Here is a 14444-nt window from a genome sequence, read left to right as displayed (position 1 = left end):
AGGCCGCGTGCCAGGGAGGCCACGGCTGCAACCGTCAGCCACAGGGCTGACAAGGATCCGGTGGGGATGATGGGTGGATTTCAGAAGCTTTCAGGACAGAAAGCTGGCAGGCCCTGGTGGCTGATTTGGGGGCTATGCGTGTGGGAAGGGTCTAGAAGGTGCCAGGAAGAGGGGAGACAAAACATCAGGCCTGGGGAGGGGGTGACCGTGTGTGGTCAAGTGTGCGGAGAGAGGAGGGCTTAATGAGCTGTCCAGAACAGGGGTCTACGTCCCCGTGCCTGTTCCAAGGCAGCCACGGCCAGGCAGAGCCGGGACGGGGAGGCCTCCATGACGGCGGGTGCTAACTCCATGAGGGCTGGCACAGCCCGGGGATTCCAGGGGAGGCTGGGGACTGCTCCCTGCAAGGGTGGGGGGCCCACAGGGCCCTGGGAAGGGCTCACCCTGCTCTCCTCTAGCTCTTCTATTCATAAGCACGGGAGTAAAAACCACACAGGATTACCAGCTGGTAACAGAGGAGACGGGCATGCGCTGGGCCCAGGGAAGGCGGTTACTCTCCAGCAGGGTGGGGGCCAAGGGTGGGGAGGTAGGTCGTTGCCATGGCAAACTCAGGCTTGGATAGGCAGAACCCGACCTCCACCCAGACAATGCCCTTATCTCAGACCTGCTCTGCCTTAATTCCTTAGTTCTCCAGGACATTGGCTGGGCACCCACTCGGGGCTAGCAGCACGGGCGGGTGGGCCCCAGGCTGAGCTCAAGGCACCCAAGACCAGGGCGCAGGGGGTGGGGGGGGCACAGAGGTGGCTGTGAGTTGGTAGAAGTCCCAGGAGGGGTCAGGAAAGGGGCCTGGGGAGGGGAGGGGGCAAGGAGTGTGAGGGTGTTTGTGGGGTGCGGAGGGCCAGTGTGTAGGCTGAGGACTGGGGAGGTGTGCCCAGAGATGCTTGGACCTCACCCCGTGAGTCCTCACCTGCCAGTTCCTACACACCCCCATCACTGTCTCTGCGTAGAGCCCCCCTCCCGACTGACAGTCCCTGATGGAGGGGACGTCTCCTGTCTGTGCTTGCTGAATGGTCAGCCATAGGTTTCAGTCACTCGGAAGCCATGAGGAGGATACACTGGGGAGGCTGGGGCAGGAAACAAGACAAGAGATGCTGTGAGGAGGGAGGGCAGGCATTTGGAAGAAGGGCTGCCAGGCTTTCATGGGCTGGCTGGAAAGATGGGTCAGGGCCAAGGTCACAGTGTGGACTCCCACCCCCGCAGGGTCCCACGCCTGTCTCCCCGCCCATCTCACACTTGGTGCTAGACCGTATATTTGGCATTTATTCGAAGGGCTCCCTGCCCTAGCCGGACGACTGATTCCCCAGAGCAGCCCACCCACCTGCTCTTGCCACCTACCATGGGACCCATGGGGTCTCCCCCAGCTCGAGCCTCTGCCGCCAGGGACTCCCACATTCCTGGCTACACTGGCGTTGGCCTCAGTTCCTTTGGGAAAGGGCAGGCAGGAGGCTCCCACGGTGGGACTTTATCCCTCCCTTTCCTCCCCGCCCCAGGGCTGAGCTGGGAGGAGGGCACCCTCCACCCCCGCTGTGTCATCCCAGGGCCTATCACTGCCCACTGAATGCATCTGCAACCCCAGCTCCTCTTTCCCTCACACCTCCTCCTCCTGTGTCTCTCTCTGGCCAAGGGCCCCATTGTCCCTTCAGCCACCTCGTGGAGTGCCGTGGAGTGCCTGGGTGGGTGATGGGGAGGGTGGGGGCCAAGGAAAGGGACCTCAGTGCTGGTTAGGAGGCTATGCTGGTGCCTGGGGTGCAGGTCGGGACTGCTGCTGTGGAAGTGAAGAGGGAAGGGAGTGGAAAGCGTCCAGAAACATGAGGAGAATGGGGGAACCTGGTGGCTTTCGAGGGGCTACAGGATGCCTCTAGCTTTCCAGTGTGGGGGTCCTTTATTCAGAGACAAGAAAGAGGGGAGGCACAAGTTTGGAGGGAAGCCATGCTGAATTGGAGGTGCCTGCAGATACCCCGGGGGAGATGGATGTCCACAATATGCATGTATTTGGGGTGTCTCATTTGTCCTCTGCCCCTTCCCAGCTTGGGGGGCTGGGGCATGCTCTGTGGGCCCTTGAGTGCAAGGTCAGGAGGTCTGCCTCGCACATACCACTCCACTGGGGTCTAAGGTTCCTACCAGAGCCACGGGGAAGGGACCGACTCATGGTCCTGGTCGCCTCTTTCCTCCCAGAGGCCCAGGTTTTGTCTGCGCAGCTGGCGGAGGCCCTGGGTGCCCCTGCCGCCCCTTGTTCCCCCTCCTGGCACCTCCCAGGAAACCGCTCCACCACCAACCCCCCTCTTAGCTGTGGGTCTCTGGCGTGTCATCCTTCCTCCTCTCTCCCTGGTCTCTCCAGGCTTCCAGCCCAGGTGCCCTCCCCCTCTCCTCCCCCAAACCTCCTCCTCCTTTTCCCATAATTAGGAAGAGCCTCGTCAGGGCCCTCTGTATACAGGACTCAAATTGGCAGCAAGAGAAAAAGTCATTTTCCCTGCCTCAAGAGCTCGGACTTAGACATTCCAGGGCCAGGCACGTGCCACTCCCAGGAAGAGGTGGGAGATGTCTACATTCTGCCCTGGAGAGGGTGACTCTCCCCAGAATGGGCTGAATGACTCTTAATTCAAGGGGAAATAAAGACCAAAAAAGAATTTTTTGTGCCAAAAACAAATGGGAAGTTCAAAACCTGCCCTGTCTGGTTTATCTGAATTTAGAAGTTAATTCATTGGCCAAAGCTAAGGCCATGGGAACGAAGAGGTGGCCCAAGAAGACTGTGTGGTGTAAGAAGGAAGCTGGGGACATTTAAGGTGAGAACCAAGGAAGAGGCAGTGAAGGAGAGCAGAAAGATGTGCTCAGAGGAGCAGCAGGGCTGGGAAGGCAGAGGGGGGTGGGGGGAGGTGGGCAGGGGGTGGGGGAGAGGGAGAGAGAGACACCAGCCAAGACAAGGGAGAGGATGTATCCAGGAGACTCAGGGAAGCCATAGGGGAGGCCTTGGCTTTCCTGACCCAGAGAGAAGGCAGGACGCCCTTTACTGGGGCCAACCAAGCTGGGCTGAAACAGGGGGAGCGGGGAGTAGGAGGACGGTGGGTGGGAGGGAGGAGGGCAGGGAGGAAACAAAGGCAGATGAAGGAGTGAGTTCCAAAGAGGGCTGGGGGTCTGGTACCCAGGCCCAAGGGATGAGGGGTGGGAGGAGGGAGATGGCCCAGAAGGCCCTGGAAGCTGAGCACCTGTAGGTGTGGCTGGGGTGTGGGTGGGGGCAGGAAGCAGAAAGGGCTTCCACCTGCTGCTCTGGGCCTCTGGTGCCACATGGCAGGTGAGGTTGAGAGGTGGGTGGGGATGGAAGGGTACTTAGATGAGGCCAGGGAGAAAGGCAGAGGCTCGACCACAGCGTCTGTGGCAGAGACATCGTAGTTTGAAGGTGGGGGCAAAACCATGGCTCATAGGGTTTATCCAGGGCTGTAAGTGGGGATCGGGGGAGGGAGGGGAGGACCGGACGGAGCAGGGATTGGGTGCTCCTGGACCCAGGTTCCTGGAGGAAAAGAAATTTAGGATGAACAAAGCATGACAGTGGCTTCCAAAATTACCTCTCCGGGTTATGTAGACCATAAAACATGGCTCTCCTGTTTGTCTTGCGGAAATGTAAAAAATAAATAAATAAATAAAAATCATCCATTTTCAATGAGATAGAAAAGGAACAACGGAGGAAAACATGAATGTTTGGGAACAGCCCGACCGGTGTTTCCCTGTGCCCTGCCCACCTGGCCGGCTTGTTTCTCGCCGTGCTGGCAAACAGCTCCTCCTCTTCAGCTTCCAACGTCTTGAACCAAGTTGGCTGTGGGTTCTTTCTTAGTAATTGTGATTATTTAAATACAGCCTGTCGTCATTTCCCCCCAGGAATCTCGAGGCTGTGCAGCTGATGAAGTGACGGTGTGCACTTTTCCAGAATCCCCGACACCTGGCGCCCAAACCCGACCGCGTGAGAGCCTGCCGCTTTCTGAGCCAGGTGCCGCTTCCTGAGTGAACGCTGGCTGCTATGACCCATCAAAAAACACAAGTTTTGTGCAAATTATAAGATCTGCAAGAGTCTTGGTAATGAGAGAGATTTCACATTTTGTAACTTCTGCCAGTTTGGTGACCATAAAAAAAAAATGAGCTGTAGGAAAGCTGCTCACTCTCTTCTCTTTGCCTTGTGAAGGCATCCGGCCGGGGCTGCTGGAGATCGGAAGAACTCAGGGAGAAGTCTTTTCATCAGTAAGGACGAGTGCTGAGATCTACAAAAGTGTGCCAATTCTAAATAAATTGCTAGGAAAAATAAAAGCTGAAAGGTCACAGACTTTTGAGACAATAAGGTTTTCCTGGCTTTTTTGGAGGGAAAAAAATGAGTAACGAACCTTAGCTTTGGGTCCACAGAGATTCCTTGTGTTCCCTCTCTTGCAGTGTGTGTTGAGAAGTTTCCGTAATAAAAGTTTTTTTTTTTTTTAATTAAAAAGAAAGACAAGGATGGAACAAGTGACAATAGGTACCGGTCACTCCTCTTTTCCCTTCCCATTTTGGAAGCTCCATTCTAGGTCGTACTCCACTCGTGCTGACCTTCCTGTTTTCTGGTTTTTCTGGAATTTCCAAAAGTTCTATTTAGCACTTCTAGTTGCAAGCTACCAGTCAGTGTTATTACATCTCTCTTCTGGTTTTGTTTTGTTTTGTTTTAAAGCTTATTTGGTGCTTACACTACAAATTCCATCTCATCTCTCCTGACCCATTTGGAACTAACTACACAGGAACTGGTAGGCTTTCGGCTCACTGTTGGGTGATGGCTTCCTCTTTTCTTCATCCCCCTTGTCTGCAATCGGATTTGATTATTGCCCGATTAGGTTCCTTTCTCTGGTGTTTCCCCCTGTCCAGGGGGCCTCCCTGGAGCCCGGTGTCTTTTATGGCCCCATGAGGCGAATGGCACCTTGGCTGGCATAGGCTGCTTTCCTCTTTTCTCGCTTTGCCAAGGACATGTGTGGTTTCCGTCTGATTCTCTTTTCCTCCTGTGTAACTTGTTCCCTCCTTCGAGAAGCTTGTAAGAGTTTTCCCTTTAATCATGGAATTCAGGACTCTTCCCAGGCCGTGCCTAGATGTCTGCGTTTTTCCATCACTCCTGCCTGGAACTCAACGAGCCCTTGCAAACCAGAGTCTTTCTTTGAACCACGGAAAATTTTCTATCTTGTTTTAAAGTTATTGCTTCTCCTCTGTTGCCTGGGTTTTCTCTCCCCCTGTAGGCTTTTTAGGCTTCACATAGCATGTCTCCTGGGTCTCTCACCTCCTAGGCTCTGGTTTTCCTCCACATGAGTTCTGTCTTCTTCCATTTTTTTTGCCTTGGGTTTTGCGTGATCTCATTCACCTGCTCCCAACTCCCCATCCTCTCCTCCAGTTCATGTTAAATTTAAAATCATGCTTCCTTGTTCAGAGAAGTATTTTCTTTTGCATCTGATTTTTTTTTAATGTCCTTATTGTTTTCTTTGTGCCATTGTGTGAGGCTGTGGTCTGTCTCCTCTTACAGCTCTGACTGGATCTCGGGCTTTCTCCAGACTGCTGGTTCTCTCGGGTGCTCACTCTCTTCTCTTTGCCTTCCGCCCCCCCGAATGTCCATATGCATTTTATTACGTTCCCATCCCCGCCCCTGATAAGAATGGTATAAATTTAAGTGCTCAAGGTGATGCTCTGGTTGTGGCGGAGTGATCGCCGCAATCAGGCTGATTAACACGTCCATCGCGTCACAGTTGTTCGCGGGTGTTTGTGTGACAGCACGCGGGATCGACCCTCTGCCGCCGCCAAGCGTAGATACGGTATCGTTAGCCACAGCCGCCACGCCGGGTGTCAGGTCTGCGGAGCTTATCCGTGCCGTGTGACCGAAGATTTGTACCCTTTGACCAGCCTCTCCCCCTGCCCCCAGCCCCTGGCAAGCACTACTCTCCTCTCGGCTTTGAGGAGTTCGACTTATTTTCGATTCCACGTCTAGGTGAAACCGTGCTGTGTCTGTCTGGCTTATTTCACTTGGCGTAATGCTCTCGGGGCTCATCCGTGTCGTTGCAAATGGCAGGATTTGCTCCATTTTCGGGGCTGAGTGATATACCATCGTATATACACATACCACGTTTTCTTGATCCACTCATCTGAACTCATTGCAAGTATCTTTTCCAAGCACAGTGAAATGGAGCTAGAAATCAGTAACAGGAAAAAATGAGAAAATTCACAAATATGTGGAGATGAGCTAGGCCGCTCATGAACAGCCGCTGGGTCAAACAGGAAATCGGAAGGGAATTTGAAGAACATCCCGAGACCAATGAAAACAAAAACACAACGCACCAAATCTTAGGGGACACAGCCAAAGCCGTGCCGAGAGGGCAGTCTGTCCCTACGTGTTCTTGCAGCTCTAACCGCCCCGAGGCTCAGGTCCAGCGGACAGGCCGGCGGTACCTGCAGGTGCCCCATGAGGGTGCGCTCTGTGTCCCCAACTCCCGGGCACAGGGAAGGATTCCGCAATTCCTCCCAGACCACCCACGGCTGCTGGCTCCAGCTCTCTGGGGCTCCCTGCACCAAGCTCTCCCCTGGAACTGGGGAGATCTGAGTCTCACCCAAGACGCTGTCTGCTGCCGACCCCGCCTGTCTGGCCAGAGGGAACCAGCGACCTCTGTCTCGGGTCCTGCCCCCCCCCCCCGGCCACGCCCGGCTGCGGCCCACCCTGCAGGAAGCCTTGCTGTGGGCACTCACCTGGGAAGCAGGGAGGGCCGCTCTCCAACAGGAGGTTTAATAAAAAAGAGGTTCTTGGGTCTCATGGATGTTGATGGGCCACCTGGGTTCGACAGTCTCTTGCAGGGTAATAAAAATATACCTGGGGGAAAAAAAGGCAGCAAAGTGGAATTGAGTGGAATGTGTTACCACGTCTATGACAATGCATCTGGAAGGTACGGCATGCTGAGTGGCACTGAAGGGAGTTTGAGGAGTTGGGCATGTCTTTTGGTTCTGGTAATAATGAAGTTCTGTAAGGAAAGGAACGACCTCAAATGGCTTCCGTTATGTTCTTGGCACAACACAGTGTATGTCCTGAAGGAATTTCCCAGGGCTTTAGAAGTGGGGGTGCAGATGAAGCGTGCAGGAGGCGAGGTGATTTCTCTAGAACACTGGTGGCCAGGAGAACAACGCTCGGAGGCCGCGAGGCCACGGCCCGTGGTCTTAAATGGCCCTTCTTGTCCTGCGGCTCTCGGTGGGTCCAACGGATAGTTCCTGTTCCTGAATTTGAACTTATCTGGTGTTTTAAATTTCTTTACCACATGGTAAGTGTCCTAGGAATTTTTTTCTGAAGAGCTTCAAAGTGAAACTATAGATGCTTTCTTTGTCTTTAAAATCCAAAAGAGATCATCATCTGAGAGAAATTAGGAACATTTCAAAGCCGCTTGGGACAGAGTGGATAAATTATGCCAAAAAACAATTCCTAAGGACTTCAAAGTTGAAAAGTACTCCTTTCAGAAGGAACGCTGAAAGAAAGTGAATGGTGATGATTCGCATTGTTCATTTCTTCGGCTTCCTTAGAGGAAAAGTATTAAATTAGTATCTATTATGAAGGAGGCGCTCCTAGATTATGAGATGAAATGGAGCCTTTCCTAGAAGTGATCGAAGTGAAAAAACTGCTCTTCCCCACTCAGACGGAACGAACTAACAAAATGAAATGGTCAAACATGTGCAAGACTTGTTTAGCCCCGGAGCACTTCGGATCCCTCAATTCAGAACGTGTTTTATGAACCCCCCGCACCCCTCCTTCTGTTGGGATCGCACTGGGCTAATTGATCTTGGAGGCTTGTTGATTCAACATGGTCTTGGCCGCCCCGCCCCTTGGTCTCAGCTCTCACGCCGGGCAGGACAGAAAGCTCGTTTGCTACTCTCTGTGGCCTAGAAATCCACTTTTGCTGTCCTATCACGAGCGGTTCTTGCTGTGGTGGGTGCCGGGTGAGACAGATCACAGAAGTGAATGCTTCCTGAGTCCTCACTTTTTCCAGCCGCTGGGAACATGCTGAACTCACGAGTTCATTCAGTCTTCAAGCAACCCTTGGGGAAGGGATTGTTAGCCTCACTTCCCGGGTGAAGAAAATGAGGCTCAGAGAGTTCTAGTGACTTGCCCAAGGTCACACAGCAAGTGAGACTCAAATCCAGAGCCCCTGACACCAGAGCCAGTATAATCACTATGTTATTTGTAACCAAATGGATGAGATCCCTGTGACATCACAGGTTTGCCTGCATCCGCTGAGATAAAAAGAATGTGCTACTACTTTAATCTCATACTTAAGAACTTGTTTCCGGCAATGTGATGTGTCTCTACACATTTTAGGGTGATCAGACGTTCGAGTATGGTTCTGAAGCTGCCTGCTGAGTAGGGCTGCCTGTCCGCTCTGTTGCTGGGATGACACGAAAGACATATGTTAGAGGGAAATGTTCTGAAACAATTCTCCCGTTAAAAAATAAATTGCCCTGGGGCGCCTGGGTGGCACAGCGGTTAAGCGTCTGCCTTCGGCTCAGGGCGTGATCCCGGCGTTATGGGATCGAGCCCCACGTCAGGCTCCTCCACTATGAGCCTGCTTCTTCCTGTCCCACTCCCCCTGCTTGTGTTCCCTCTCTCGCTGGCTGTCTCTATCTCTGTCAAATAAATAAATAAAATCTTTAAAAAAAAAATAAAATAAAATAAATTGCCCTGGCTAAACAGACTGCGATATTTCTATCGTGGAATACTACGCGGCTGTGAAAAAGGAACCCAGTACCGATGCAACCCAGATGAACCCCCAAGCCTCGTGCTGGGCAAATGAAGCCAGACACAAAGGAATACCTAGTGTACGATCTTATTGGTATGAGATTTTAGTAAAGGGAAGCCTGGGCTATTCATTGGCTACAGTGGCCACAGACGAAGTGGCTTGAACAGCGGAAACTCACTTTCTCACAGCTCTGGAGGCCAGAAGTCTGAGCTTGAGGGGTCAGCAGGGGTCTCTCTCTTTGGCTTGTAGACGGCTGTCTTCTCCCTGTGTCTTCACGTGGTCTTTCCTCCCGTGTGTACATATCCGTGTGCCAATCTCTTCTTATGAGAAGACCAGTCATACTGGATTAGGGCCCACGCATATGACCTCATTTTAACTTACTTACCTCTTCAAGGAAACTGTCTCCACATACAGTCACATTCTGTGGTCCTGGGATCAGGACTTCAACATATGAATCTTGGGAGAACACTACTCAGCCCATACCACCTAGTGTATGGTGAAAATAACCAGAATGGCGGTTGCCTCTGGGAGTAGTGGGTGGTGGGGGATAACTAGGAAGGAGCGTGGTGAACTTTCTGAGGTTGATGGTAAATTGTACTCAGTGATGGGGGTACAGGTCACAGAGGTATCATATTTACCAGAATAGTACACTTAAAACTTCTATGTTTCATTATATGTCAATTTCACCTGAAAGATCAGAAACAAATATTGAACTCTAGTTAATGATTTGCATGCATAGTGTTTAGGGGTGAAATATAGTCATGTCTACAAATTGCTCTTGAACTGATTGATGGGTGAATAGATGGATTGATACAGCAGCGTGTTGATAATACAGTATCTAGGTGTTGGGTTTATATGGGTGTTCACTGTACAATTCTTTCAACTTCTCTGTAAGCTTGAAATTTTTCATCATAAAATGTTGGGGGAAATATATATATATTTTTAAAAATTCCATTTCAAAATGTTAGCCAGGCATTTCTCCTAAAGCCTCTTCAGTGCTAGATCAAGGTCCACCCACAGAGAGAACCACCACGACATCATGCCAAAGTCATTGGTAGGTCAGTGACCTCCAGTGTTTTTAGCCCCCATATGCCTATGATGGGGTGTGGGGGGAGGATAGGAAGATAATTCAGAGAGAGGTCTGAGGATCCTAAGGCATTCCAGAGACCGACTAAGGTGTCAGAGGAACAAAAAGTTGTTCAAGCTTTGTTGTTTAGAATCCAGGACAGATGGTGACCTGTTTTCTCAAGCCACAATGGAGTAATTAAGCCATAATGGGTGGGAGTGGGCATATGAATGATAAAGAGTTGGTAGCACACAGTAGGTGCACAAGTGCTGAATAAATATTTGAATGACATTGGAAAGGGGCCTTCTAAGCACGTGGCCCTCGGGAGACGGTGAAGTCTCCTGTCTGGTAAAGGGAGTCTGTCCCTGCCTCTGGCCTGGCCCACCTCTGGCCTGGCCCGAGTCACCTCGACAAATGGGCCCAGGAGAGGTGGCCTGGTCTCTGGGTTCCTGGACAGCCAGAGTGAGGGCGCTTTGCCACATTCTTAGGAGAGAGCACATCCAAAACAATTTCTTTTTCTAAAAACTCCGCGCTAACGGGTTCCAGATGTCCATTTGTTATATAATGGGGTTTGTTTTAATAGCGTCAACTTCCAGATGTGCAGCCTGGAATCAAGAAGCCCATTGGCCCCCTGAGGACAGCATGAGCCAAGCCGAGAGCTGCCCGGGGAGGGGGAGAGACAGACGTACGTGCGGAACCAGGCACGGGAGAGGAGCTGGCAGTGCCTTCCTGCGCCTACTGGGCCATTCACCTGCCTAGCGGCTGCCCCCTAACCAGGCAGTACAGAGGGTGGTCCTGGTCCATCCACCTGCCTGTTGGCCAGGCCCGTCCCTGAACAGGGGCTTCCAGGGGACAATCACAGAAACGCAGCCTGAGGGGTGTGTGCCTTGGCATTTGAGGTGCCCCGGAGCTGCTGGGTGACCCCGGTTGGGTACCTTGGCTTTGCTGAGCTTCACTGTCTTCCGATGTAAAGTGGGTCAGCATCACTCCACCCTCAGGGTCAAAGGGGAGGGGGGGGGGAAAGGGCACAGAGGAGATACAGGGAAGCCTTGGGCCTTTTCCCTTAGTCACAGTGCAAGGACCGGGCCCTTGTAACCCAGTACTCCCCCACTCTCCCACCAAGCCGGGAAACTCCTGGCCAGCACCAGCGACATTTCCCCCCACCCCTAGAACACTGGAAAAGTACCACTGGTAGGGCTCTCACCACCTCCCCTTGTGGCTTGGTTCGTTGCCCTGCAGCTATTCTTTCCGAGGTGTGAGTTTGGCTCTCTGGAGCCTTGCGGAGTACGTCACTCCCTTGTGTACTTGATGGCCCTTGGGTGCCAGAAGACAGGGCCTCAGACCCCCAACCCCTCTCCTCTCGGGTGGCTGCAGCTATCACACGAGATGGGTTCAGGTTTAGGGGCCCTGAGGAGAGGTGTCCAAGATCCCGGACAAGAGAGATCACAGAACCTTGAGGAAGTCACAGGAGACACACATGCCTTTATCCACAAGAGAAAAACTCACTACCATGAAGAAGATAATCGTCTCCAAATTAATCCATAAAAATACTGTGAGTCCAACAAAATTCCAATCAAACTTGGGGGGAGTACAATATAAAGTTGAAATGGAAAATAAGTATAGAATAATAATTGCTATGGACTGAATGTTTGTGTCCCCCCAAATTCATATGTTGGACTCCTAACCCCCAAAGGGATGGTATTAGGAGTTGAGGCCTTTGGGAAGCAACGAGGTCAGAGGGCAGAGCCCGCATGCATGGGATTCAAGCCCTCGTGGAAGGGACCCAGAGGGCGCTCTGGCCCCTCTTCTGTTGCGAGAGGACACAGCGGGGAGCCAGCAGTCTGCCACCTGGAGGGGGGCCCTGTCCGGAGCCAACCGTGCTGGCACCCTGATCTCAGACGCCACGAGAAACACACTTGTACCGTTTATACACCGGCCTGTCTGCGGTACTGTCACCGAGGCCCGAACAGAGACAGTCACGGCCTCTCTGCAAATGAACAGTAAGGGAGGACTTGCCTCCAGCAAGCTGTTCAAACATAGGGTCAAACTCTAATACTTCACCCAGGACTGGCCCCGGTACTGACGGTACCAGCACCAGGACGGCAGGCAGAGAAATGGCACGGCAAACTGAAAGTCCAGAAACAGGCCCATCTACAGCCCCGGATGTGGAACGTGGTGAAGAAATGCATTTCAGATCGAAGTCAGTGCGAAGTGTCGCCCGGTTCCCTTTGGGGAGAAGGACTTGCCAGAGAGAGAGGAGGGCTTGGTTTTCATGTTGTCTCTTCCAGGACTATTGACTTTGCTGACACTAGATATGTATTCCTGTGTGTGTGTGTGTGTGTGTGTGTGTGTGTGTGTGTGTGAACATATTTTTATGTCAATGATGTGTCTTCTAGAGATCTCGATTCCTTTTGGGTTTTCCGTCTTTGTGCACCTCTGTATTTGCGAGAACCCTAGTACATGCGGTGACACTAACGATGAAAGCCTGCGGAGCAAGCTGCCGGTGGGCGTTATCTCAGGGAGGGGCCGGGAGGGGCTCTCACCTCTGAGTCACGGACTCCTATGACAAGGGATTTCTTCTCCCTCCTCGTCCTGCTCCTGCGTCTGCTTCTCTTTCTTCTTCTTCCTCTCCTTCTCTCTCTCCCTCTTTTTTGTTTAGGTTGCAGGTATGATTTTAAAATTGAAAAGATGAGGAATGAATTTTGAACAAAATAAACAAACCAGTGCGGAAATGATGCATTACTCACTGAATGGGACTGGACAACTGGCTCACAATTTGGAAAAAATAAAGTTAGGGTCCTGCCTTACACCAAAATAACCCTAAGATGGCTTAAATGTTTACATGTTAGAAATTAAACCATGAGGAATCGCAATGCCTGTACAATTTTATGATAAGCAACAATTTTCTAAGAAAACGTCAAATGAACAGATGGGTAGAATCAGACAACAAAAATATATTAAGGCTCCTTTCCATCAAAACAAAATACAATTAAGGTCAAACTGCAAAATGAGAGAGAGAAAGAGAGAGAGAGGAGAAAGACAAGATAGCTATGTAACAAAGAATCAAGAATTTCTATATATAAAAAGCTCTTACAAAAATTCCTGCCCACAGTTTTTTTCCTAAGCCAAGAACAGAGGGGAATGTGAGCACAAGGAAAGCTGAGATTCTTAGGGCAGGCTGCAGGTGGGGCGGGTGGGGCTGAGCCAGAGGGTTCAGAATGGGAGCGAAGAGCTCAGTGGGGCAGCTCCAGGGCTGGGTGCCCTCCATGTGGCAGGGGTTCCCCCGTCTCCCTGGCATCCACAGTCCCATCTGCTGCCAGCTTCTCCAGCCCAGCCCGACACACACCCCGCCCCGGCACAGCTAACATTTCCCATTCCTTCACACCCATCAGACACTTCCCATTCCCATGACTTTTCTAAATGCCGGTCCCTCTGCCTGGCTCACCCTCTCTCATCTCTACCAGGAAAAAAAAATCCAGCTGCTCTCTGAAAGCTCAGCTCAAATGTCCCTTGTTGCGCAAAACCATCTTTGAGCCACCTGTGCCCCAAGGAACTCCCCTCAGGCTCTCGCAGTGCCCAGTCTTCTGGCCACCAAACCACACCTTTCCGCTTACCTGTCCTGGTCCCCCTCTGGACTCCTCTTCTGGATCTCTCAGGGCTCTCGGTGGGATCCCCCCCCCCACCGTTCCAGGTCTGACAGGGAGCAGGTGTGCCACCAAGATGACACATGTACAGTTGAGTGACAGAGCAGAGCACTTGAACTGACCCCCCCGCCCTTGCTTGGTGGGGCTTCAGGGTCAAACAAAGTACTTCCTAAAAGTACAGTTTTATTAACAGTAAGGATATGAGTTATTGGACTGTCATGAGATTATGAGAAATATGTGAAAAGAGAGGTGCCAAGTCGCAGTAAGAGCAAACCACCACCCGAGGGGCGGTGGTGGCTGAATGCACTTGAACTTCTGAGAGCCACCGCTGGGTCTGGCAGTCACGGCCTTATATCAGGCGCTGTACCAGGCATGCCCTTCCCTGGAGAGATACCCAAGGGGGGAAGGGAGAAAGAGCTACGAGAGTGACATTCGCAGGCTTTGTGGCGACCCCATGAGGGAAGTGTTGCCCGTGCTTGCAGGATGCTGATGTGGGGAACCACGTGTAAGGATGTGCACGACCCCCCAACAGCGTGTGGTGTGGCAACGGGGACAGGAGCCCACACAGGCAGAGGTATTGGTCTGCTGGTTCCCTGCTGAACGTCCAGCATCGGGAATTGTGTCTAATGCACAGCAGGCCTTCGGTAGATGTGTTGACTGAATGGCTGGAAACGGTCCTGGAGCTGTCCGGGGTGGCGCAGAAGTCACCTCGGCAGCGTCTCCCCAGACTGCATCCTCTTGAGCTCGAACACGGGACTGTTCTCCCTGGTGGTTTGGCCAGCAGAGGACGCGGCTCAGAGGGAGCCAAGGGTGGGCCGGGCCTGGTGCAGGAGAGGGTCGGTGCGGGGAGGGCCACATGGGGCACCAGAACAGGGACTCCAAGGGAGGAAAGGGACCAAAGCTAAGAGGGGAGTTGCA

This window comes from Ursus arctos, unplaced genomic scaffold (genome assembly GCF_023065955.2).
Source record: "Ursus arctos isolate Adak ecotype North America unplaced genomic scaffold, UrsArc2.0 scaffold_16, whole genome shotgun sequence".
In the NCBI taxonomy this organism is placed as follows: domain Eukaryota; kingdom Metazoa; phylum Chordata; class Mammalia; order Carnivora; family Ursidae; genus Ursus; species Ursus arctos.
The sequence above is the reverse complement of the archived record's forward strand: the minus strand, read 5'-3'. Positions refer to the sequence as shown.